Here is a 26,868-nt window from a genome sequence, read left to right as displayed (position 1 = left end):
CTCCCAGCATGCTGGGAGTTGTAGTTCGGCAACATCTGGCTCTAAAGATGTTGCCGAACTACTACTCCCAGCATGTCTGTGAATGCTGGGAGTTTTGGTTTTGCAACAACTGGAGGCACACTGGTTGTTTCCTAACTCAGTGTTTCCCAACCATGTGCCTCCAGCTGTTGCAAAACTATAACTACCAGCATGCACTGATAAACTGTGCATGCTGGGAGTTGTAGTTTTGTAACAGCTGGAGGTCCCCCCCTGTGAATGTACAGGGTACATTCACATGGGCAGGGGGCTTACAGTGAGTATCAGGCTGCAAGTTTGCGATTCAGCAAATTTTGCGCGGCAGCTCAAACTCGCAGCGGTAACTCGCTGTAATCCCCCTGCCCGTGTGACTATACCCTAAAAACACTACACTACACTACCACAAAATAAAATAAAAAGTAAAAAACACTACATATACACATACCCCTACACAGCCCCCCTCTCCTCCCAATAAAAATGAAAAACGTCCGGTACGCCACTGTTTCCAAAATGGAGCCTCCAGCTGTTGCAAAACAACAACTCCCAGTATTGCTGGACAGCCGTTGACTGTCCAAGCATGCTGGTAGTTTTGCTACAGCTGGAGGCACCCTGTTTGGGAATCACTGGCGTAGAATACCCCTATGTCCACCCCTATGCAAGTCCCTAATTCAGGCCTCAAATGCGAATGGCGCTCTCACTTTGGAGCCCTGTCGTATTTCAAGGCAACAGTTTAGGGCCACATATGGGGTATCACCGTACTCGGGAGAAATTGTGTTACAAATTTTTGGGGGATTTTTCTCCTTTAACCCCTTATGAAAAGGTGAAGTTGGGGTCTACAACAGCGTGTTAGTGTAAAAAAATAAATTTTTTACACTAACACGCTGGTGTTGCCCTTTACTTTTCATTTTGACAAGAGGTAAAAGGGAAAAACGCCCCCCAAAATTTGTAATGCAATTTCTCCCGAGTACGGAGATACCCCATATGTGGGCGCAAACTTCTCTGGGGTCGCACAACAAGGCCCAGAAGGGAGAGTGCACCATGTACATTTGAGGTGATTTGCACAGGGGTGGCTGATTGTTACAGCGGTTTTGACAAACGAAAAAAAAAAAAAAAAAACCACATGTGACCCCATTTCGGAAACTACACCCCTCACGGAATATAATGAGGGGTGAACTGAGAATTTACACCCCACAGGTGTCTGACAGATCTTTGGAAGAGTGGGCTGTGCAAATTAAAAATTTTGTACAGCCCACTGTTCCAAAGTTCTGACAGACACCAGTGGGGGGTAAATGCTCACTGTACCCCTTGTTACGTTCCTCAAGGGGTCTAGTTTCCAAAATGGTATGCCATGTGGGGGTTATTTTGCTGTCCTGGCACCATAGGGGCTTCCTAAATGCGACATGCCCCCCGAGCAAAATTTGCTCTCCAAAAGCCAAATATGACTCCTTCTCTTCTGAGCATTGTAGTTCGCCCGTAGTGCACTTCAGGTCCCCTTATGGGGTACCTTCATACTCAGAAGAGATGGGGTTACAAATTTTGGGGGGTATTTTCTGCTATTAACCCTTGCAAAAATGTGAAATTTGGGGGGAAACACACATTTTAGTGAAAAAAAATATTTTTTTTTTACATATGCAAAAGTCGTGAAACCCCTGTGGGGTATTAAGGCTCACTTTATTCCTTGTTATGTTCCTCAAGGGGTCTAGTTTCCAAAATGGTATGCCATGTGAGGGTTTTTTGCTGTTGTGGCACCATAGGGGCTTCCTAAATGCGACATGCCCCCCGACCAAAATTTGCTCTCCAAAAGCCAAATATGACTCCTTCTCTTCTGAGCATTGTAGTTCGCCCGTAGTGCACTTCAGGTCCACTTATGGGGTACCTCCATACTCAGAAGAGATGGGGTTACAAATTTTGGGGGGTATTTTCTGCTATTAACCCTTGCAAAAATGTGAAATTTGGGGGGGAAACACACATTTTAGTGAAATTTTTCTTTTTTTTTTTACATATGCAAAAGTCGTGAAACACCTGTGGGGTATTAAGGTTCACTTTACCCCTTGTTACGTTTCCCAAGGGGTCTAGTTTCCAAAATGGTATGCCATGTGGGGATTTATTGCTGTTCTGGTACCATAGGGGCTTCCTAAATGCAACATGCCCCCCAAAAACCATTTCAGAAAAACGTACTCTCCAAAATTCCCTTGTCGCTCCTTTGCTTCTGAGCCCTCTACTGCGCCCGCCGAACACTTTACATAGACATATGAGGTATGTGCTTACTCGAGAGAAATTGGGCTACAAATATAAGTATAAATTTTCTCTTTTTACCCCTTGTAAAAATTCAAAAATTGGGTCTACAAGAACATGCGAGTGTAAAAAATGAAGATGGTGAATTTTCTCCTTCACTTTGCTGCTATTCCTGTGAAACACCTTAAGGATTAAAACGCTGACTGAATGTCATTTTGAATACTTGGGGGGTGCAGTTTTTATAATGGGGTCATTTGTGGGGTATTTCTAATATGAAGACCCTTCAAATCCACTTCACACCTGAACTGGTCCCTGAAAAATAGTGAGTTTGAAAATTTTGTGAAAAATTGGAAAATTGCTGCTGAACTTTGAAGCCCTCTGGTGTCTTCCAAAAGTAAAAACTCATTAATTTTATGATGCAAACATAAAGTAGACATATTGTATTTGTGAATAAATTTTTTTTTTATTTGGAATATCCATTTTCCTTACAAGCAGAGAGCTTCAAAGTTCGAAAAATGCAAAATTTTCAATTTTTTCTGCAAATTTTGAAATTTTTCACTATGAAACGATGAGAGTATCGACAAAATTTTACATATAAAATAAAGTAGAATATGTCACGAAAAAACAATCTCGGAATCAGAATGATAGGTAAAAGCATTCCAAAGTTATTAATGTTTAAAGTGACAGTGGTCAGATGTTCAAAAAACGCTCCGGTCCTAAGGTGTAAAATGGCCTGGTCCTTAAGGGGTTAAACCACACGGTCAATTGCGTAAGCGCAAAAAAATTCCAAAGTCCAACATAGCGTATTTTTGGTAATTTTTTATATCATGAAAAAATGAATAAAAAGCGATCAAAAAGTCAGATCAATACAAAAGTGGTACCAATACAAACTTCAAAACACGGCGCTAAAAATTAGCCCTCATAAAAAAGTTATAGGGGTTAGAAGATGAGAATTTATAATGTATAATTTTTCCTGCATGTAGTTATGATTTTTTTCCAAAGTACGACAAAATCCAACCTATATAAGTAGGGTATCATTTTAACAGCATGGACCTACAGAATAAAGATAAGGTGTCATTTTTACCAAAAAATGTACTGTGAAGAAACGGAAGCCCCCAAAAGTTACAAAATGAAATTTTTTTTTCAATTTTGTCACACAATTAATTTTTTTTCCCATTTCGCCGTGGATTTTTTGGAAAAATGACTAATGTCACTGCAAAGTAGAATTAGTGGCGCAAAAAAATAAGCCATCATATGGAATTTTATGTGCAAAATTGAAAGCGTTATGATTTTTAGAAGGTGATAAGGAAAAAATGAAAATGCAAAAACGGAAAAACCCTGTGTCCTTAAGGGGTTAAGGTTCTGATCACAACTATACCGAGCCAAGCTGAGCATGCATGTGTATGACCCCATAAGTGAAATTTAAAAATAAAAAGGGTCTTAGACCCACTAGGTTTCCTTCACTTACTGCATAATTTAATGTGGCAAGAAAAAAAGACATGTTCTTTAAGTTCAGACGGTGGAAGGAAGAGGATGTTGATGGATGAAAGGAAGCTGGCAGCAAATCAATAGATCCCCTTATTGATCCAGAGAAAAGAAGGGAAAATACCTCCTGAGACATTAGTCAGTCTTCCATGAAAGGAAAAAAAATCTTCCCAAACTGGGTTTGGTTCAGTTTTGGGTGCAATTTATTTTTGGCAAGTTTCCATGCTGTAGAGATTTTTGTCTTCAGCTGCTTGAGTTCTCCAACCTGTGGCTCTCCACGAGTTGCAGACCATAACCCAGCATTTCCCAACCAGCTGTTGCAAAACTAGCATGCTGTTGCAGAACATCTCATTTCATAGCAGACTATCACCCAATCAATGAGGTTGCAGCACCTGCGAATCATCCCTGTCTGCTTCTCTGCCTGTGGCATTTATTAGTGCAAGGCATCATTCTTACAAAACTTTTCAATTGTTGAGATATATATATATATATATATATATATATGTGTGTGTATATGACTGGGAGATGGTGATATAAGCTGTAGGGCAGTGTTTCCCAACCAGGGTGGCTACAGTTGTTGCAAAACTACAACTCCCAGCATGTTCGGACAGCCTCTGCCATAACTCCTAAATTATGGTGTAACCTGTATCTGTGATGTGAACCCAAAATTGCTAAACCATTATAAGAATATAGCATAATTTAGAAGTGAATGCAACTGTCACGATGCCGGCTGGCAGGAGGTGGATCCTCTGTGCCAGAGAGGGATAGCGAGGACCGTGCTAGTGGACCGGTTCTAAGACACTACAGGTTTTCACCAGAGCCCGCCGCAAAGCGGGATGGTCTTGCTGCGGCGGTAGTGACCAGGTCGTATCCACTAGCAACGGCTCACCTCTCTGGCTGCTGAAGATAGGCGAGGTACAAGGGAGTAGGCAGAAGCAAAGTCGGACGTAGCAGAAGGTCGGGGGCAGGCGGCAAGGTTCGTAGTCAGGGGAGATAGCAAAGTTCTGGTACACAGGGTATAAACACACAAAAACGCTTTCACTAGGCTCTAGGGCAACAAGATCCGGCAAGGAAGTGCAAGGGAGGAGACTAGATATAGCCAGGAAACAGATGGGAACCAATTAAGCTAATTGGGCCAGGCACCAATCATTGGTGCACTGGCCCTTTAAGTCTCAGGGAGCTGGCGCGCGCGCGCCCTAGAGAGCGGAGCCGCGCGCGCCAGCACATGACCGCAGGAGACGGGAACGGGTAAGTGACCTGGGATGCGATTCGCGAGCGGGCGCGTCCCGCTGTGCGAATCGCATCCCCAACGGCCATGACAGGGCAGCGCTCCCGGTCAGCGCTGACCGGGGAGCTGCAGGGAGAAAGGCGCCGTGAGCGCTCCGGGGAGGAGCGGGGACCCGGAGCGCTAGGCGTAACAGTACCCCCCCCCTTAGGTCTCCCCTTCTCTTTATCGGGTAACTGCCTCCCCTGGGATGAGGACACCGGGAAAGGAAGGAGGGATTCCTCAACGGCAGGCAGAACCGCAGGAGTAGGAATGGGGAGAGAGGGCAGAGGGCGAGACCTGGCACGGGGCAGTGTGACACCAGGACGAGGGCCATGAGGGGACACAGAAGCTTGCCTGGGAGGGGGGGAGGGGCATTTCCTGTGGCAGGCAGAGTCCTTAATGACCTTAGGGGGACCGGATACAGGAGGAACCACAGAGTTACGGCAAGGGTTACTGGGAACCGGTTTTAGACAGTTCTTGGCACAAGAGGACCCCCAACTCTTGATCTCCCCAGTGGACCAATCCAGGGTTGGGGAATGAAGTTGAAGCCAGGGAAGTCCAAGGAGAATTTCCGAGGTGCAATTGGGGAGGACCAAAAGTTCAATCCTCTCGTGATGAGATCCGATGCTCATAAGAAGGGGCTCCGTGCGGAAACGTATGGTACAGTCCAACCTGGCTCCGTTGACCGCGGAGATGCGGAGTGGCTTGACAAGACGGGTCACCGGAATATGGAATTTATTCACAAAGGACTCCCGAACAAAATTCCCAGAAGCTCCAGAGTCCAGACAGGCCACGGCTGAGAGGGGAGAGCTGGCAGAAGTGGAAATCCGAACAGGTACCGTGAGACGTGGAGAAGCCGACTTGGCATCAAGAGACGCCACACCCACGAGAGCTGAGTGTGAGCGTGCGTTTCCCAGACGTGGAGGACGGATTGGGCAATCCACCAGAAAATGTTCAGTACTGGCACAGTACAAACAAAGATTCTCTTCCTTACGGCGATTCCTCTCTTCCAGGGTCAGGCGAGACCGATCCACTTGCATGGCCTCCTCGGCGGGAGGCCTAGGCGCAGATTGCAGTGGAGACTGTGGGAGAGGTGGCCAGAGATCTAAGTCTTTTTCCTGGCGGAGCTCTTGATGCCTCTCAGAAAAACGCATGTCAATGCGAGTGGCTAGATGAATGAGTTCATGCAGGCTAGCAGGAGTCTCTCGTGCGGCCAGAACATCTTTAATGTTGCTGGATAGGCCTTTTTTAAAGGTCGCGCAGAGAGCCTCATTATTCCAGGAAAGTTCAGAAGCAAGAGTACGGAATTGTATGGCGTACTCGCCAACGGAGGAATTACCCTGGACCAGGTTCAGCAGGGCAGTCTCAGCAGAAGAGGCTCGGGCAGGTTCCTCAAAGACACTTCGAATTTCCGAGAAGAAGGAGTGTACAGAGGCAGTGACGGGGTCATCACGGTCCCAGAGCGGTGTGGCCCATGACAGGGCTTTTCCAGACAGAAGGCTGACTACGAAAGCCACCTTAGACCTTTCAGTAGGAAACTGATCCGACATCATCTCCAGATGCAGGGAACATTGGGAAAGAAAGCCACGGCAAAACTTAGAGTCCCCATTAAATTTGTCCGGCAAAGACAGGCGGAGGCTAGGAGTGGCCACTCGCTGCGGAAGAGGTGCAGGAGCTGGCGGAGGAGATGGTTGCTGCTGCTGTAGCTGAGACTGAATCTGCTGTAGCTGCGACTGGAGTTGCTGAGTCATGGTGGTCAAGTACGACAGCTGGTGATCTTGTTGGGCAATCTGTCGGGCTTGCTGGGCGACCAGTGTGGGGAGGTCGGCGACAACAGGCAGAGGAACTTCAGCGGGATCCATGGCCGGATCTACTGTCACGATGCCGGCTGGCAGGAGGTGGATCCTCTGTGCCAGAGAGGGATAGCGAGGACCGTGCTAGTGGACCGGTTCTAAGACACTACAGGTTTTCACCAGAGCCCGCCGCAAAGCGGGATGGTCTTGCTGCGGCGGTAGTGACCAGGTCGTATCCACTAGCAACGGCTCACCTCTCTGGCTGCTGAAGATAGGCGAGGTACAAGGGAGTAGGCAGAAGCAAAGTCGGACGTAGCAGAAGGTCGGGGGCAGGCGGCAAGGTTCGTAGTCAGGGGAGATAGCAAAGTTCTGGTACACAGGGTATAAACACACAAAAACGCTTTCACTAGGCTCTAGGGCAACAAGATCCGGCAAGGAAGTGCAAGGGAGGAGACTAGATATAGCCAGGAAACAGATGGGAACCAATTAAGCTAATTGGGCCAGGCACCAATCATTGGTGCACTGGCCCTTTAAGTCTCAGGGAGCTGGCGCGCGCGCGCCCTAGAGAGCGGAGCCGCGCGCGCCAGCACATGACCGCAGGAGACGGGAACGGGTAAGTGACCTGGGATGCGATTCGCGAGCGGGCGCGTCCCGCTGTGCGAATCGCATCCCCAACGGCCATGACAGGGCAGCGCTCCCGGTCAGCGCTGACCGGGGAGCTGCAGGGAGAAAGGCGCCGTGAGCGCTCCGGGGAGGAGCGGGGACCCGGAGCGCTAGGCGTAACAGCAACCATATATAATAGTAGGCTTCCAACCCCCAAAAAATCCATATTTGATCTATAGATGATTTTTCCTGTATGCACATAAAGACTTCAAAAGCTTTTTAAACTACACTGCTCAAAAAAATAAAGGGAACACTAAGATAACACATCCTAGATCTGAACGAATGAACTAATCGTATGAAATACTTTCGTCTTTACATAGTTGAATGTGCTGACAACGAAATCACACAAAAATTATCAATGTAAATCAAATGTATCAACCCATGGAGGTCTGGATATGGAGTCACACTCAAAATCAAAGTGGAAAACCACATTACAGGTTGATCCAACTTTATGTGATGTCCTTAAAACAAGTCAAAATGATGCTCAGTAGTGTGTGTGGCCTCCACGTGCCCGTATGAACTCCCTACAATGCCTGGGCATGCTCCTGATGAGGTGGCGGTTCCTGGACAGTCTGTGGTGCAAAGGGGCATTGGTGGATGGAGCAAGACATGATGTCCCAGATGTGCTCGATCGGATTCAGGTCTGGGGAACGGGCGGCCAGTACATAGCATCAATGCCTTCCTCTTGCAGGAACTGCTGGCACTTTCCACCCACATGAGGTCTAGCATTGTCTTGCATTAGGAGGGACCCAGGGCCAACCACACCAGCATATGGTCTCACAAGGGGTCTGAGGATCTCATCTCGGTACCTAATGGCAGTCAGGCTACCTCTGGCAAGCACATGGAGGGCTGTGCGGCCCCCTAAAGAAATGCCACCCCACACCATTACTGACCCACCGCCAAACCGGTCCTGCTGGAGGATGTTGCAGGCAGCAGAGTGTTCTCCACAGCGTCTCAAGACTCTGTCACATGTGCTCAGTGTAAACCTGCTTTCATCTGTGAAGATCCAATAAGGCAGCGATGCAAAAATAATATATAACTTTTATTCTGATTCTGTATCTAAAATACGAAAATTGTAAAAGTCCATAACTGGCAGTATAATTGGTCAACACAGGACCGTGCTCAAAAGATGGGTATAGGGTAACAGGTGAGTACCTATATCTAAATAGTCCTACCTCATCCTAGGACTATCCCTCACTACGTTTAGTGTGGGTGGGGGTGGGGTTTAGTGATTTCCACTCGCAGGTGGTTGGCTAATTATTCTCTCATACTCCTGTCCAACGCGTTTCTCCCACTTGTTTTAGGGGTTCATCAGGGAACCGAGGAGGAGATACTAGGCTACCAGTATATAATCATATCACACCAGGGTACATAGAAATAGGTATATATGGACTAAGTTCAAATCAGTAGATAGTCAAGATCAATAGATGGTCTAATACCGACCAGATAAACAATAGATAGAAGAGATAGATGTGTCAGTCAGTCACTGGCAAGTTGGAACCACAGTTGATGTCCAGATTGGTAAGTTTGCAGTCCGAAACAGTCATTCGGAGTGCTGTATACACCGTCAAAGAGTCCAAAGTCAGTCTAATAACCGCAAGCCACCATGTCATAACTTTAAATTCAGTAAAACATAAAGATTATTTATATGTAACACCACAGCCATATATGTGTCATCACATCCATGTAGGTTCCAATATTGGCAATAGCATAGAGTGGTTGTTACTTCCACACATAAATATAGTGCCACTCAGGTTCTATGCATATGTAGATGAACTTGGTTTTGAATAACCATGTATGAAGGCTTGGGTGGTTAATTCTCCTATGTAGACTGGCGGTGTTTATAGTTTATACTCTGGACCATGTGATCCCAGCAAATGATAATGCCCTGGTGGATGTACTGACAGATTGCCATCTAAGGTCTAATTAGACCTTCCACTTTGGGGCCCTATCCTTGGCCTCTAGGTGCTTGGACATCACCTCCATCCAGTGATGTCCAAGCACCTAGAGGCCAAGGATAGGGCCCCAAAGTGGAAGGTCTAATTAGACCTTAGATGGCAATCTGTCAGTACATCCACCAGGGCATTATCATTTGCTGGGATCACATGGTCCAGAGTATAAACTATAAACACCGCCAGTCTACATAGGAGAATTAACCACCCAAGCCTTCATACATGGTTATTCAAAACCAAGTTCATCTACATATGCATAGAACCTGAGTGGCACTATATTTATGTGTGGAAGTAACAACCACTCTATGCTATTGCCAATATTGGAACCTACATGGATGTGATGACACATATATGGCTGTGGTGTTACATATAAATAATCTTTATGTTTTACTGAATTTAAAGTTATGACATGGTGGCTTGCGGTTATTAGACTGACTTTGGACTCTTTGACGGTGTATACAGCACTCCGAATGACTGTTTCGGACTGCAAACTTACCAATCTGGACATCAACTGTGGTTCCAACTTGCCAGTGACTGACTGACACATCTATCTCTTCTATCTATTGTTTATCTGGTCGGTATTAGACCATCTATTGATCTTGACTATCTACTGATTTGAACTTAGTCCATATATACCTATTTCTATGTACCCTGGTGTGATATGATTATATACTGGTAGCCTAGTATCTCCTCCTCGGTTCCCTGATGAACCCCTAAAACAAGTGGGAGAAACGCGTTGGACAGGAGTATGAGAGAATAATTAGCCAACCACCTGCGAGTGGAAATCACTAAACCCCACCCCCACCCACACTAAACGTAGTGAGGGATAGTCCTAGGATGAGGTAGGACTATTTAGATATAGGTACTCACCTGTTACCCTATACCCATCTTTTGAGCACGGTCCTGTGTTGACCAATTATACTGCCAGTTATGGACTTTTACAATTTTCGTATTTTAGATACAGAATCAGAATAAAAGTTATATATTATTTTTGCATCGCTGCCTTATTGGATGTTCCTTAACTTCGCATATATAGCATAATTTCTCTCTCCAAGGGCATCTTTATCAATACACCCTATTAGTGAGAAGTCTCATGGGGAAAGGGGTGTTCTTATTGAAGAATAATTTCCCAGTGATATATTATTCATCTGTGAAGAGCACATTCACCAATCTTGGTGTTCTCTGGCAAATGCCAAACGTCCTGCACGGTGTTGGGCTGTAAGCCCAACCCCCACCTGTTGACGTCGGGCCCTCATACCACCCTCATGGAGTCTGTTTCTGACCGTTTGAGTGGACACATGCACATTTGTGGCCTGCTGGAGGTCATTTAGCAGGGCTCTGGCAGTGCTCCTGCTCCTCCTTGCACTCCTTTACGTCTCCTGATGTACTGGCCTGTGTCCTGGTAGCGCCTCCATGCTCTGGACAATACCCTGACAGACACACCAAACCTTCTTGCCACAGCTCACTTTGATGTGCCATCCTGGATGAGCTGCACTACCTGAGCCACTTGTGTGGGTTGTAGACTCCGTCTCATGCTACCACTAGAGTGAAAGCACCACCAGCATTCAAAAGTGACCAAAACATCAGCCAGGAAGCATAGGAACTGAGAAGTGGTCTGTGGTCACCACCTGCAGAACCACTCCTTTATTGGGTGATGTCTTGCTTATTGCCTATAATTTCCACCTGTTGTCTGTTCCATTTGCACAACAGCATGTGAAATTGATTGTCAATCAGTGTTGCTTCCTGAGTGGACAGTGTGATTTCACAGAAGAGTCATTGACTTGGAGTTACATTGTGTTGTTTAAGTGTTCCCCTTTATTTATTTTTTTGAGCAGTGTATATTGTTTGCATTGAAAATGTCGAAGAGCTGTGTTGAGGCCTTTTCCACTTTAGCAGAATTTTCGAGGAGATTTTTTATTTTTTCTTCTCCTATTTTGTTACCACTTTTACTTATACTCTTGACATAATAGCCTCCGGTAAAGTAACATTTTATAGCTGAGATTCCAGCCTTTAAAGCATGAACAATAAAGCAGTTAAAACTGATGTCTTTGCTATACACAGCTTCAGCAGCACAAGCTAAAAACTAACATCGCACCTCTAGGATTTCATTACCAGTGATGTAAGATTATTTGGGGTTAGGTATTCAGGCTACCATCTTTCCCAAAGAGACTGACGGACTACTTCTCTTCAGTAACCATTGCATCATCTTTGGGTAAGTTATCATTATCCCTTCAATAACCCTTGACATGCCGAGATCAAAGTACTGTATATCGCTGCATCTAAAATGGTTAAAAATGTGCTTAATTGCGGGGTACCGATCAACCTGCATGACGGATGGAGGGTTCCTACTTGTCTCCATGTCATCCGATCTTCTCTCTGCTTCTCCAGGCCAGAGAAGCAGAGCGCCGATAATGCTTATCAAGACTATGCTATCGCACAGCATTGAACACAGTTTGTAATCGAAAGATTGCATGTAATAGTTCCCTATGGGTACTAAAAAAAATTGTGAATAAAATGAAACAAAAGTAAATCATATTTTAACTGTAAAGGGCACTGCGCAGGAACGAAAACTCCCCAAAACTTGCAAAATTTATTATTATATATTTTTTTCAATTACAGGATTCTGCAGCTGATTTTGCTACCCATTGAAGTTATTGGACAGGAAAATTAGCTGCACAAAATATGCAACAGATCCTGTACGTGTCAACATACCCTAATATATATAATATATATATTGTTGTCATATCCCAACCCCATATCCTGACCTCCTATACCGTCCTTCTATCTCGACCTCATATCCCGTCCTCATATCCCGACTTCATATCCCGACCTCATATCCCATCCTCATATCTCAACCTCATATCTCAACCTCCTTTCCCGACCTCCTATCCCGTCCTCCTATCCCGACCTCCTATCCCGTCCTCATATTCCGTCCTCATATCCCATCCTCATATCCCGACCTCCTATGTCAACCTCCTTTCCCGTCCTCCTATCTTGACCTCATATCCCGTCCTCACATCCCGTCTTCATATACCAACCTCATATCCCGTCCTCATATCCTGTCCTCAGATGGGACTGATTTCTGATGAAGATATTGTAAGCTGAAATCAGAAGGGGATGTGGCTTTGTGGGACTGAGTGTGATTTGCAAGCCAGACCGATGCACAAAAAGGGTAGATAATAAAAGGGGTGGGGCTTAAACAGTGGGCGTGTCTTTGTGAGATGGGGTGCGGCTTACAAGCCGGACTGACACATTCACCAGGAGATGCAGAGCGGAGATTGTGGAGTAAGGTACTGGAAGTCCCATATACTTGCATGGGACATGAAACAAAAACCCATCTTTTATATAAGTGATAGGTGTACCAGGTATTGAAATATCTCCAGCCGTACTGAAGTTATGTGGGAACATACATTTCCCATTGATTTGCATGGGATGTTAAACAAAAGCCACGACCCTCACATTTGTGGGTAGTTATGGGCTAAATTAACTAGCCTATAGTTTAAGTGGACATATAAAGTAACATGTGACCAAGTATTATGGAAATATCTCCAGCCGTTTGGAAGTTATGCAGTAACATATATTTCCCATAGACTTGTATGGGACTTTAAACAAAAACCCCGCCCCTGGCAAATGGGGGCGAGTAAGGGTTAAATCACCTATCCTATGTTGGTTGTTGACATATAAATAACACGTGTGCCAAGTTTCATGTTAATATCTTTTCAATCTAGCCGTTTGGACGTGATGCTGGAACATACACACATACATACATACACAAACATTGAATTTTATATATATATACATATATATATATATATATATATATAGAATAGATAGATGTTCCAATAGACATACAAATAATCCAAGAGTTTCATATGAAGTAAGACTAATACAGGGATGTGGAATTCCTATCGCCCGACGCCCGGGACAAGCAGTTGGGCGCCGGGCAGGTGAATTTGTCCGGCCCTTAGCCCGGCTTCAGGGAAGCAGGGCCGGACCTGACAAGCGCGGTGGCGATCTGCATCTGTATGGAGCGGGCACCCGACTCCTGCCTGCTCCATACTCTGCAGCCCCGCCTTTAAAAACCTGTGTCCTCCGAAGCAGAGCAGCGGAGATGAGAAGCTGTGTATTTGTCTTCTCTCCCCTGCTCTGCAGACGTGCGGGGGGAGATGAGGGGGCATGGCTTCTTGCTCCCCGTGCAGACCTGCGTCCTCTGCCTTCACTCCCCCAGCTGTAGCTTCGGAGAGCTGAGGGGAGGAGGTGCGTCTGCATGGGGAGATGCATGCGGCGCTCACATGGGAGTATGGAGCGGGCTCGGGATTCCTGCCTGCTCCATTCTCTGCAGCCCCCGGCTGTTCTCAGTAGCCAGGGGCCGCCGCTAATAGCCAGGATGCGGCGATCACCGCGGCTGGCTATTAACCTTTTAGATCGCCGCTGTCAAAGCGTCTAAAGGGACATGTGATCGCATGGGGGCGATCCACTATAGAGGTAGCCGGAGGGCTTACCTCTGCTCCCTCCTGTCCCGGCTCTGTCATTGATAGATCCTGGCTGGACCAGGCTCTATCAATGGATCACAGAGCAGACAGATCAATGAGTTCAATAGAATCTATTCATCTGTCTGAGGAATCTAATGATTCCTCATATAAGTGTAATAAAGTGTTAAAAAAAAAGTTTTAATAAAAGTTTGAAAGACACACATGGTCTTCAAACTGTGGCCCTCCAGATGTTACAAAACTACGATTCCCAGCATGCCAGGACAGGCGTTGGCTGTCCGGGCATGCTGGGAGTTGTAGTTTTGCAACATCTGGAGGGCCACAGTTTGAAGACCGCTTCATTAAAGGAGAACTACGGGATTGAAAAAATTATCCCCTATCTTAAGGATAGGGGATACGTTTCAGATCGCGGGGGGTCCGACCGCTGGGGCCCCCCGCGATCTCCCGTACGGGGCCCCGGCTCTCTGGTTAGAGAGGGCGTGTTGACCACCACACGAAGCAGTGGCCAACACGCCCCCTCCATACACTGCTATGGGAGAGCCAGAAATTGCCGAAGGCAGAGAGCCGGGGCCCCGTACGGGAGATCGTGGGGGGCCCCAGCGGTCGGACCCCCGCGATCTGAAACTTATCCCCTATCCTTAGGATAGGAGATAAAATGTTCAATCCCGTAGTTCTCCTTTAACCCCTTCCATGTTAAAAGTTCAAATCACCCCCTTTTCCTATATAAAAACACGTAAACATAATAAAAATAAACATATTCGTTATCGCTTCGTGTGTAATTGTACAACCTATTAGAATATAACATTATGTATCCCGTACGGTAAATGTAAAAAAAAAATACCAAACCACAGATTTGCAATTTTTATAATATCCCAGAAAAAAAAGTTAAAAAGCGATTAAAAAGTCAGATTATGGCGCAAAAAATTTGCCCTCATACAGCCTGGTATGCGGAAAAAAAATAAAGCTACAGGGGTTAAAAAATGGCAATAAAAAAAATTAGAAAAAGTCCAGAATTAGTAAAACATGACGTAAACGATACAAATCTGGTATCGCTGTAATCAGGCGCCTAAAGTATAAAACTAACATGTTACCTCAACCACAAGGTAAATGGCGCAGAAAAGAAAACCACCAAATCTGCAAAATTATCTTTTACTATTTCAATTTCACTTCCCTAAATATATATATATTTTTTGGTTCAGAGAATATGTTATTGAAAAATGAAAAGGTATCATTATAGTTGTTATGGCTATTATAGGGCGTAAAAGCGAAAATTGGCCGGGACAAGTGGATCGTCATGAGGGACTAGTAGTTTTTGCTCCATTTTAGTCCCGTGGACAAGTAGTTTTTTTTATAAAATTTCCACACCCCTGCTAATAATGAGTTTCATATGAAGTAAGACTAATAATTTAGAACTTGCGATACATGGATAGACAATCTAATATTCTATAAATCCTGATCCTATAGAGATAGTAGCAGCAGCAGTGTACAGATAGAGCTGGGAGGGGTCTGATAAATGATGTCATCTTGTTGTCCACAAAAAATCAGCTGACCCAGGACAGACCACTTTCTGTGACACACACATGGATGCAGCTGTACTGGAACTGAACAGATGACTGTCCCTGTAGGAACAGTTATTGGGAGTGTGCATGATATGGGGGAGGAAAAAACTAGCCTGGAGTACTGCTTTAAAGGGGTACTCTGTCCCTAGACATCTTATCCTCCTATCCAAGGATAGGGGATAAGATGTCTGATCACGTGGGGTCCAGCCTAGGGGAAAACTGCGATCTCAGTGCCAACACCCCGGCGTTCTGAACATTTATTTCAGAATGCCGGCTTCGTGCGCACCTGGTTGTGACATCACGCCGCGCCCCCTTCGTTCGTGTCGCTCGACCACACCCATCATTCCCCTTCCCATAAACCTGAATGGAGGGGGTGTGATCGCTGTGGTCGCTCCCTGCAGCGGATTACAGGGTGCCATGCCGGAGATTGCGGGGGTCCCTTGGATAGGGGATAAGAAGTCCAGGGACACACTTGACAGATGATCATAAGAAAAATGGATTTAATGATTTATTGTTTTTAGTTCGAAATCTACTTTAAGAAGAGAGCAGAAAAGGCTACTGTGTCTTTAACCACCATTATGGCAGCTTCTGCGTCTGGGAGTTAAAAGATATAAGTGATAAGACGACACTGGATGTGAGGAGAAATCAAAGCTGGATGACAGGAGACATGGCGGTTGCCTTAATATGATGTAATGACATCAGTCCGGTAGTACTCCGAGCAGATATTCACACAGTATTCACTCGCCTATAGCGCGGCAGCCATTACTCTTTGTATTTTATCAACAATGTGACAATATAGAAGACAAAACATTTTGTGGCTGTCGTTCTCGCCTTCGTGTGTATTCGCTCCCCGTCGCTGTCACCACGTTTACTTGTCACTCCTTTATCCAGCTCTTTAATCTTGATCCTCATCCTGTCTGCCTAAAATTTTGTTGATAATTATCTGTTAATTTGGCATCTTGGCGAATCAATCTGGGACGAGCCAAATGTTCCCTCTGCTGAGTGAGCGAACGGAGCCAAGATCTCTCTCGTATGCTCTGTGGGCTGAGATGAGAGCTTGTCAAATATATTACAGTCAAATAGAAATCAAGTCCTACAGAATGTAATGTGGAGCTAAAGTACATAGGAAAGCGACACCAAAATGGCTACCGGTAATGGAGGCTTAGCCAGTGCTGGGATAAAAATAGTTGTGACTACCGCATGACGTGTGTTGTTGGCAGCGCAGTCGGTGAGGCTGTGCCACAAAAGGGCTTTAGCTTATATATTGGCAAACTAATTCCTCCTCCAGCTGCATGGTGTTTGCATTTTAATGGCCCCTTCACACACTATTCATTCACAACTCTGTATGCCAAGTCTGCTGAGAAATCAGGCTTAAGTCTCATTCACACTACATCTTTGTACAACCTCCAAGTTATACGATGTGTAATACGGCACCCACAGAAGCGTATAGGGTTATGCATCTGGGTACTAAAAACCTGTATGTCTTGGGGGTTAAACTGGTAGAGAAGATAATAGACTACAGAACAGCACAATGTCAGGCATCCACTTCTAAGGCCGGCAGGATATTGTCATGTATCAGACGAGGCATGGACTCGAGGGACAGGGACATAATACTACCCCTTTTTAAAATTCATTTGTGGTTTACCACCGGTGTATGGCGGGACCATGGGTGTAGCGGTGTAGGTGGTGGGATCAGATGGTATTAACCCCTGGGGCAAGATGTTATTAACCCCTAGTGTTTGTGACTTAAGAGTGGTATTTGGTACCGGAACCACACGAACGGTATCTCCGCTATTCCAATGGCTAGGTAAGGAAATGAGAGTCCACAACCAGTTATGGTTTAACGGAGGCTTTACTGAGTTTAAGACAGATGGTATTATCTTCACAGCTAAGGCCATATTCCCAGAGAGGTGGCCAGGAACTCAGAAGACCTCACAGTTTGCTGGGACCAATTATACTTGTAATAGACTTGAGACAGTTATCTTGAGGCTTGACTATATGCAGGACTTGACTGTTTGTAGTGACATCAGACATAGACTTTTGACTTACTGGAATGACTGTAGCTTTGTGGCCTTCCAGGTATCTGATCGCTAGCACTGAGATCTCTGGTGTTTGCTGTGCTCAGTAGCAGGTGGTAAGAAACGAGAAATTGTAATGGCGGCCCCTTTATATAGTGGGGGCTGAACCAAAGCCCATTGGTCAAGCTGCAGGTCATAGATTAAGCTGGTGCTCTCTGGGAGAACATGTGACAACAAATCATGTGACTGCATAACATAAGGTGACAGACTTACAGGTCCTTGAGACAACCTCTCAGAGGTCCTCTGCTCTTAAAGCAGTATACACAACATTCTGGAAACAACAGGGGGAGACCCTGCAGGGGAGCCCCCAGGTCACTGAGGGTCTCAACCTGACATCACACCTTGGTATGGCCTCACCTGGAATATACTGTTCAGTTTTGGTCACCAGATCATTAAATGGACAGTGTGGAGCTGGAGAAGGTGCAGAGACGTGCGACTAAACTAATATGGGGCATAGAATATCTATGCTATAAGGAAAGCCGTCACACGTCCTGGATTTGTTCCCTGTAAACCATCCTGCCTCATATGCATGGCCCCAGTTGTCTTCTCCTGCTGCTTGATATTCTTTGCCATCTTTCTCTCCCCTTTCCTACATCTCCCAGCAATCATTGCAGCTCTGCTATGCCAGCCCCCACTCTCCTGCTCTCAGCAGCAGAGAGAGATTCAGTGTCTGATTGGCTGAGGATGCACACACCTCCCAGTTCTCAGCACTATAGAGAGCATGACTCCAGTGCAGGGCAGAAACCACATGGTCTGTGTCTCTTAGAAGGTTGGGGGCTTCTTTTAGAAAGGGATTTGGACAGAGAAAGAGTGGATGGCTGGATGATGTCATTCCCTCACTTCATGCATGTAAGGGACAACCAAAGAGGGGAACATTTCTCTATATAACTAATGAATGATATTAAGACAATTAAATAGGTTGATGAGAGGGCAAAGATGGGCTATGGGTTTAGTTCCCCGGAGTAGACCTTTATAAGATGCTCTGACTCGATCATCAGTCATGACTGTTTGGCCCTTGTCACAGTTGCTCAGATCCTTCCACTTGCCCCATTTTTCCTTCTTCCAACATGTCTCCTTCAAGAAATGACTGGTCCCTTGCTGTCCGATGTATTCCACCACCTTTAAGTGGTTTAAATGCTATGGCTTATCCATCCATGTATGTCGTCTGTGTTATACTGGGAGATTAACTAAACTAAACTCGCCGTCATTCTTATTTTTCATTTCTATGGATTAACAAATGTTTCACGCTTTTATTTTTTTTAAACAAAGGAAATGTACCGCAGGAACCTGATAAATGGGAGTTGCATGGCAACACAGGCAAGAAGAGTATTTTATACAGTTCTGCTTATGTGAGGAAGAAAATGGAAAATAAACATCTAGATGATTGAAAAGGGAGCTCCATTCTTTCCAGCTTTGGGGTCCCACAAACTAGCAGAATTATAGTTATAACGTAACCCTGACCACGCACGCTCTGGTGGCAGGATACACACAAAGAGATAATGACTGTAATTTAAAATATAATAATAAGAACTAATGGAGGCACTACAAAAACTAGCCTGAACAGGTGCACCTGAAATCACATTAGTCCAATAGGATCCAATATCCGTGATATACTTCCAGAATAGCGGTGGTAGAAATACTATAAATGCAGTACAATGATAAGTAGGCGAAATGATCCTGCACTCACCGCAAGAGTCTGGTACAATGTCGAATGTCGTGACTTGGAGATCCGGAGATAGCACGGGGGTCTCAGAGGCTACAACCAGTAGTTTTGTGCTGTAATCGCACTTCTTCTGGCCTATTCATTGGGGTTCTAACAGTTGAGTTAAAGGGGTACTCCGGTGCTTAAACATCTTATCCCCTATCCAAAGGATAGGGGATAAGATGCCTGATCGCGGCAGTCCCGCCGCTGGGGACCCCCGGGATCATGCACGTGGCACCCCGTTTGTAATCAGTGCCCGGAGCGTGTTCGCTCCGGGACTGATTACCGGCGACCACAGGGCCGGCGGCGTGTGACGTCACACCTCCACCCCCGTGTGACGTCACGCTCCGCCCCTCAATGCAAGCCGACGGGAGGGGGCGTGATAGCCCCTCCCGTAGGCTTGCATTGAGGGGCGGAGCGTGACGTCACACGGGGGCGGAGGCGTGACGTCACACGTCGCCCACCCTGCGGTCGACCATAATCAGAACACGCTCCGGGCACTGATTAAAACGGGGTGCCACGTGCATGATCCCGGGGGTCCCCAGCGGCGGGACTCCCGCGATCAGGCATCTTATCCCCTATCCTTTGGATAGGGGATAAGATGTTTAAGCACCGGAGTACCCCTCCTGATTGCAGGGGCCGTTGCTGCGACCCACCACGATCTCCGTGCAGCACCCAGCATTCTGTGCCAGGCTACTGCTTCAGTTTCTAAAAACTCTGGGTTTCCGGGACTGGAGACATGACAGGCCCCCCAAGATCAGACATCTTATCTCCTATCCAAAGGATAAGATGTATAATTTACAAATCTGTATAACTTTCTGGCATCAGTTGATTTGAAAAGTACCCCTTTAACTATTTAATTGTGGAGGTGAACAAAACATATGTCTGGGGGCTTGTGCCTCAATGTTCTGCTGTTGGGATGATCATTTGGGGGTCTGGGCTCTGAATGAATTGAAGGTTTACTATACGGCCCAGCCTGTGTACATACACTTCTGATGAAATATTTTAATGTTTTCTCCTAGTCACAAATAGGAACAGAAGAGTCCGGCACTGCTGACGATAACAAACGGCCACTCGACTAGTAGACACCAGCTGCTCTCAGTCGATGCCCAACGGGGGTGCATTCCCAATGATGTAGAGTCTACTAGCATATAACAGAGGTAGTAGAAGGATGCACTCACCCGGTTGACTTGCTTGAAGGAATATTTATTCACAAACAACATGCAAACGTACAGCAGGTAGAAACAGAGGAGTGGCCTCACAGCGTGAGGCCGCTCCTCTGTTTCTACCTGCTGTACGTTTGTATGCTGTTTGTGAATAAATATTCCTTTAAGCAAGTCTATCGGGTGAGTGCATCCTTCTACTACCTCTGTTATATGTTTTTAGGTTTTCTCCATTTTTCATCCACTCTTGCTTTTAGCTTAAAAAAAATATGCATCATATTGACCAAATCTGCACTATGTGAGGAAGTGATTATGTCGTACATCTGTTTTACTTAATAAAAAAAATAAAATTTAAAAAACACTCCAGATTTAAGAGATCTCACAAAACATGCAGCATTTGAACCTGTTTTTTTAGTTATACAACACGGTGCCACCTGCTGACTGGATCCAGTAAACACACCGGCTTGTGACTGCATTTGATCAATTTCTTGTGTCAATGCAGTTGGTGCAGTTTTTAAGAATTACTGCACGTGTGATTCCACCCTAGACATGAAAACATGTGCCACTATTTACATATGATGTTCTCGTGTATTATTAAATGGGATGTCTGGAAAAGGGAATTAGTATATAAAAGATGGTGGATAAGAGTAGAACCAACAAGCCCACCTTGCCCCTGTATTATGTGATCTAGGGATCGGCCGATATCAATTTTTTTAGGGCCGATACCCATAATCTGTGACCTTTCAGGCCGATAGCCGATAACTTATACCGATCCCAGCTATTTACCCCCCACCCGGCCCCGCAGAAGCCACTGCAGATCAATGATTTAAAGCTGCCGCTTTAAATCAATGAACTGCAGCGGCTTCTGCGGGGCCAGAGACTGCCGCCGCCGCCCGCTTCTCTCCCCCTGCCTGTCCTGGGGTCCTCCCTAGTCCAACCACCACCGCCGCCGCTGCCCCGTTGCCTCCCCCATCCCCGGTTTTATAATTACCTGTTCTCGGGGTCCGCGCTACTTCTGGCTCCGGCGGCGTCCTGAGCTGTCACTGTGCGTACTGACGGTGATGTCGCGTAGAGGACATCACTCGTCATTGCGCTGCGCAGCGCGCAGGACACCACACGACGTCGCAGGAGCCAGAAGTAGCGCGGACCCCGGAAACAGGTAATTAGAAAACCGGTGATGGGTGAGGCAATAGGGCAGCGGTGGCGGCAGTCTCTGGCTGGCGGGGCGGGGGATGTTAGGCAGGGCATTATCGGCATCTTGGCAAGGTAATTGCCGATACCGATAATGTCCAAAATCGTGAATATCGGCCGATAATATCGGCCAAACCGATAAGCAGTCGATCCCTAATGTGATCATCCATCTATTGCTGCATTGGCCGGTTCTGCAATGATCTCATCCCAGGGTTGTCCACTGACTCTTTATAAAATAATGCATAAGGTGCCGGCCATACATGGTGAGATTTCACACTATGACCTGCGGTCATTCTCTGAACCAAATGTTGTTTGTTCTATAAGGTGACAACGTGTTGATCATCGCTTATCTGATTCTTCATTTACATGAGCTAAATGTTACTATGGCCTGGAAGTTAGGAAGTTCTAACACTAAGGCCAGGTCCACGTGAGTTGGATTTATTGTGGGTAATTCTGCCTCATGTCTGATTATAAATCTATTGGGGATCTGTAAGCCAAATCCGTACCAAAAATAAAGCCATATACAGATTATTTTCCGCTCCTTTGCTGACACTTCCTTGGTCCCCCTCCAAGCTTTGTTCAATTGGCTGAAGCCTTGATGTGACGGCACATGAAGAAGTAAGGGTGGGTTCACACTACGTTTTGATGATATGGTCACCGGATTCGGCTGGGGGGGGGGGGGGGGTAGTGAAAACCGGTCAGGAAACCGGATACGGGCAAAAATTAGCCGACCGGAGTGACTACATGGCTCATTCAAATGAATGAGATTAGGTCCGGATCCGGCTGGGATATGAGAGCGCCGGGTTTTTACTCTCCCCCGGTGACCGTATCATCAAAACGTAGTGTGAACCCAGCCTTATGAAGATCCCGGCAGCAGTCCAGTAAGTGGTCCTGTTATAAACCCACACACCCTTTCTCAATGTCCTGTGTGAACTTAAACCTTACTGGAGTGCTTCCTGGGTCTACATTTTTTTTCCATATTTTTTTCTGTCTTTATGTTCCCTTTGTTGATCTCTGGAAAAGTCTGCACCGACAGTCAAACATGTGGGGAAACTGCAGCATGTGAGTGAGATTTGTCCAACCTCATCCAGGGGCGTAGCTGTAGAGGTAGCAGTCGCACTGGGGCCCTGGTGCCTAAGGGGGCCCCAAAGCACATCTGCCCCATAAGAGAACAGAACAATAATTGGCAGATTGTGCATCGGGGCCCCGAAGCTACAAGCTACGCCTCTGACCTCATCCACTTTCTTGTTGCTGTGTTGTTTTTCATTTTGCAGCATTATAAGTAATATTTGCCTAATTTCCATCCCTTTTTAGACTTAGAGCTTGTGTATACCGAGGTGTAGAGTTATCAAAACCTGTGCAGAGGAAGAGTGGTGCAGTTGCCCATGGTACCCTATCAGATTTTCTTCTTTCATTTTTCACAGGTATCTTCAAAAATGAAAGAAGCAAACTGGTTGCCATGGGCAACTGCACCACTCTTCCCTTGCATAGGTTTTCATAAGTCTCACCCAGAGTAATTTTGGGTCAAGTCATGCTGATTTTGAGGAGAATTCCACTTCAAAGTCTCTAACTGAGTCTAATAGGATTTCGGCAACTCTGTTTACACACAGTTTACGCACCGATATTTACTACGTGGATTCAAATTCAGCCGTAAGAACCGGCATGTCAGTCATTAAGGGTATGTTCACACGGCGGAATCATCGCCCGGGTATATTCCTGGTCAGAGATTCCATCTGAGTGGCATCTGCCAAAATCCTTTGGCTCTAGGACTGTGCAGACCCGCAGCGAAGTGAACTGAAGTTATGCAGTGTAAATAGATGATGGAAAGACCCAATGACACCAATGATAGATTAGGGCAGCGGAATCTCTGAGCAGCGATTCCGTGGTATGAACATATCCTAAGGTGAAATTTGCAAGTAAAATGCCGTTAAGTAAATGGGTCTCTATTTCTGCTCCAAATATTGTGCCAAATAATTCTGGTTCATTTGAGATTGGATTCTACCGGAAGGGTAAACAGGTCTGCGGAATCCGTCAGAAAGGTTCATTTTCCAATGAGACGGTGCGAACTGACAAATATAAGCGCCAATTCCGGAGCAACGCTCCGGAATTGGCGCTTATATTCGGCAGTTCGCACCGTCTCATTGGAAAATGAACCTCTCTGACGGATTCCGCAGACCTGTTTACCCTTCCGGCGGAATCCACTGTGGAAATTCAGCTAGGAAATTCCTTGTTGAATTTCCATTCCATAGTGTGCACATACCTTTACTCTTACCGTCCAATGTGAATAGACTTTACAAATCCAGAGTTGCAGGAAAGGTCCATAGCACACTGTGTTTCGGTTCTTTTAGTTACTGTTTTTTTTTTTACGAGCTAAAAAGAAAAGAGAGAGAGCGCTCCATAGCGTAATACCACAGGTATAGGGTCCACAAGTGTAATGGAAAATGCCCTTACCAAGTGCGGTTGTGTAAGCTCACACACAACAGTGGTCAGAGTGGTGAGAGGTAGGTCCAGTCTGCAGCCTTCCCATCCGAGCGAGACAATGGCAAGAGGAGGCTTCTGAAGATGGTGGGATTCAACGGCGCTGACCAGGAGCAGACACGTCAGGTAGGTAGGAAGGTAGCTTTATTAATGCAACACGTTTCACCACAGGTGCGGCTTCATCAGGCCTGATGAAGCTGCACCTGCGGTGAAACGCATTTGCATTGTTTTAATAAAGCTACCTTCCTACCTACCTGACGTGTCTGCTCCTGGTCAGCGCCGTTGAATCCCACCATCTTCAGAAGTCTCCTCTTGCCATAGGTTATATACAACATATTGTGAACCATTGTCCTCATGTAGCCTTGGGATGTGACCTGGCAGCCAGCAGCATCAAGTGTAGGTGACTTATAGTAGACATTGAACCACACAAGGACCTCTGGTCTCCTGCTGTCTGGGAATCACTGCTACAGATAGGGGAAATCGGTATCAGATTAGTTGAATTTCCTAACCCTAATAGCCCCCTGTCCCTATCAGTGGGCTGCAGCAGCTGGCCCTCAGATAAAGCTGGAGGATAATACACGCTCTCTGTGACTGCTGGGGTTGGGGCTCCTAGCTTTATCTACACTGTGCAGGTGTAAGGACACCCTGCCCCCTTCTCATGAAGGAGGTGTCTTGCTGTAGCGGAGCCTGCCTCCATCTCCTCCTCTCCTCCCTCCTCTGATGGATCAGGCTGCAGGAACCCCTGGATCTGCATTCCTCGGCTGCTCCTTCCCTCCCTCCTCAGTGGCAGCAGATGCTCTGTCTTGTAGTATGGGCTGATCTGCCAGCATCGCTCCTTGTTGCATTGGATTACGAGAGAGACTCTGGCTGCAAAGTGCAGGGAAGACAGGTGGAGTGCGGTCTCCACAGCAACCACATCTTTATGGTAAAGGCGAAGGAGCGCGGGACTCGCATCGCTAAGGTCAGGGTTGTGCCAGGCGGAATGGTGAAGCCGGACAGAGCCCTGGGAGAGTGCTTCGTGCATGAAACGGGCAGGGGGGTGCAGTACGTGCCCCTTCACATCCTCCTTTCTAGACAGCATCATGTAACCAAGAGGAATGGTGCTGATCTCCTCGTCCCCGCTGCACGGAGGTGCCTCTTCTGATGGATTAGCAGTCAGTGCAGGATTTAGAGATCCATAGAGTAGGTAAGACTGAGGCTCATTCATGGTCTCCTCCTCATACCCTCCTCGTCTTCTTACATGGTGGTGTCTCAGGCTTTTACGCTCCTCTGTCTGCAACCTGTTCCATTTGCTCTTCGGCTTCCAGGTTGCTGTAAATGGAGAAATCCTCCAGACAGGTGTAAATAGGCTCAGAGCCAGCATTGTCTGCCGGGAGAAGCTACCTGAGAGCCTTGTTTACGGTAGATTTCATTTCACACAATCTCCCTGCCAAGAAAGTGCCCCACACTGCTGCCATATCTCATGCCCTCTTGGCCTGGCATTGACAGGCACACATTGTTGTCTGCATTTTCTGCATCAGTCAGGGCATTCATTCCTATCTCTGCCTTCCCGTGACCCTTTAAATACTCATTGTCAGTGTCCAAAACGATTTCCAGTCTCCTTGTAAAGCCAATATATCATCCATGTTAAAGCTCAGTAACTTAGAATGTGATGTCATGCATCAGGGGAACCGAGCGAGATTGAAAAGCCACCACATTACGCTGCATTGTGATTGACAATCGTGCTTGTATAGCCTCCAGTTAACACTATACACTGCCATCTGTGTACCTGCTCTGTAGTGCCACACACTGTTCTCTGTCCTTCACCTTAGTGGGTTGATATCATCAGACTTGTGCAAATTCGCCTGACTCTTTTGCTGGAAGATGAATTTTAGATTAAATTAATTAGCATTTTCCTCCATTGCCGCATATATATATATATATATATATATATATATATATATATATATATAGTCTCTCTGACACAGTCCTTCCAATAGATGGTGGAGGTCTAGTGCACACTGGGAAACAATAATGAAAATATTGATGTTTCCCACTGTTGTCTTAATATATATGTATTTGTTTGTTTATTAATATTATCATATTTTTCACATCACATGACATTTACATGTAATATAAGTCCCCTACAACCAGCTTATTCCTACATGCACACTTGCCAATTTCCCCATTTTCTGCTGCGCTTCCTTCTTTTTCCAGACAAATGGGCTCGGATGACAGTGGGTGTTAGTAAATTCTAATCTAGAAAACAAATGCAAATGTGTTTTTTCCTTTTTCTATATTTATAAGCTGTCATCTGCACACTTTTTCCTTCAAAATAGGTAGCAGAAGTGTCTGCCTAACCTCAGTATAATATAATGTAATGGGAAGAGGAACAGAGGGATTTCTTACAGGGCACCTGTTACATTTAAAATGGAATCCAATCTGCAGCCACCGTGTTTCAAATTAAATTGAGCTGCGCAGATTGATATACAGTATCTCCTATAAGTGAGTCCACCCCTCACATTATATATACAGTATATACCATAAGTGAGTCCACCCCTCACATTATATATACAGTATATCCCATAAGTGAGTCCACCCCTCACATTATATATACAGTATATACCATAAGTGACTCCACCCCTCACATTATATATACAGTATCTCCCATAAGTGACTCCACCCCTCACATTATATACAGTATATCCCATAAGTGACTCCACCCCTCACATTATATATACAGTATATCCCATAAGTGAGTCCACCCCTCACATTATATATACAGTATCTCCTATAAGTGAGTCCACCCCTCACATTA

The 26,868-nt window shown here is 45.9% G+C and overlaps 1 protein-coding gene across 12 annotated transcripts in view; it reads left to right on the top strand.

Annotated features, from left to right (window-relative positions):
* SRCIN1 (SRC kinase signaling inhibitor 1) overlaps positions 1 to 26,868 on the top strand; it is a 489,213-nt gene that overhangs the window by 314,105 nt on the left and 148,240 nt on the right. For 2 of the 12 annotated variants that reach the window (XM_056548585.1, XM_056548581.1), the window contains exon 1: positions 24,819 to 25,253. The exons of 8 other annotated variants lie outside the window; for them this stretch is intronic. The gene's annotated coding sequence lies outside the window, so the exon portion shown is untranslated. Of the gene's footprint in view, positions 1 to 24,818; positions 25,258 to 26,868 lie in introns of those variants that run through there. 2 more of the 12 variants (XM_056548584.1, XM_056548580.1) reach the window with 1 other exon arrangement.

The sequence above is a fragment of the Hyla sarda genome, chromosome 12, assembly GCF_029499605.1.
Source record: "Hyla sarda isolate aHylSar1 chromosome 12, aHylSar1.hap1, whole genome shotgun sequence".
Lineage (NCBI taxonomy): Eukaryota > Metazoa > Chordata > Amphibia > Anura > Hylidae > Hyla > Hyla sarda.
Note: the sequence above shows the minus strand (reverse complement) of the source record. Positions and strands in the feature narration are given on the sequence as shown.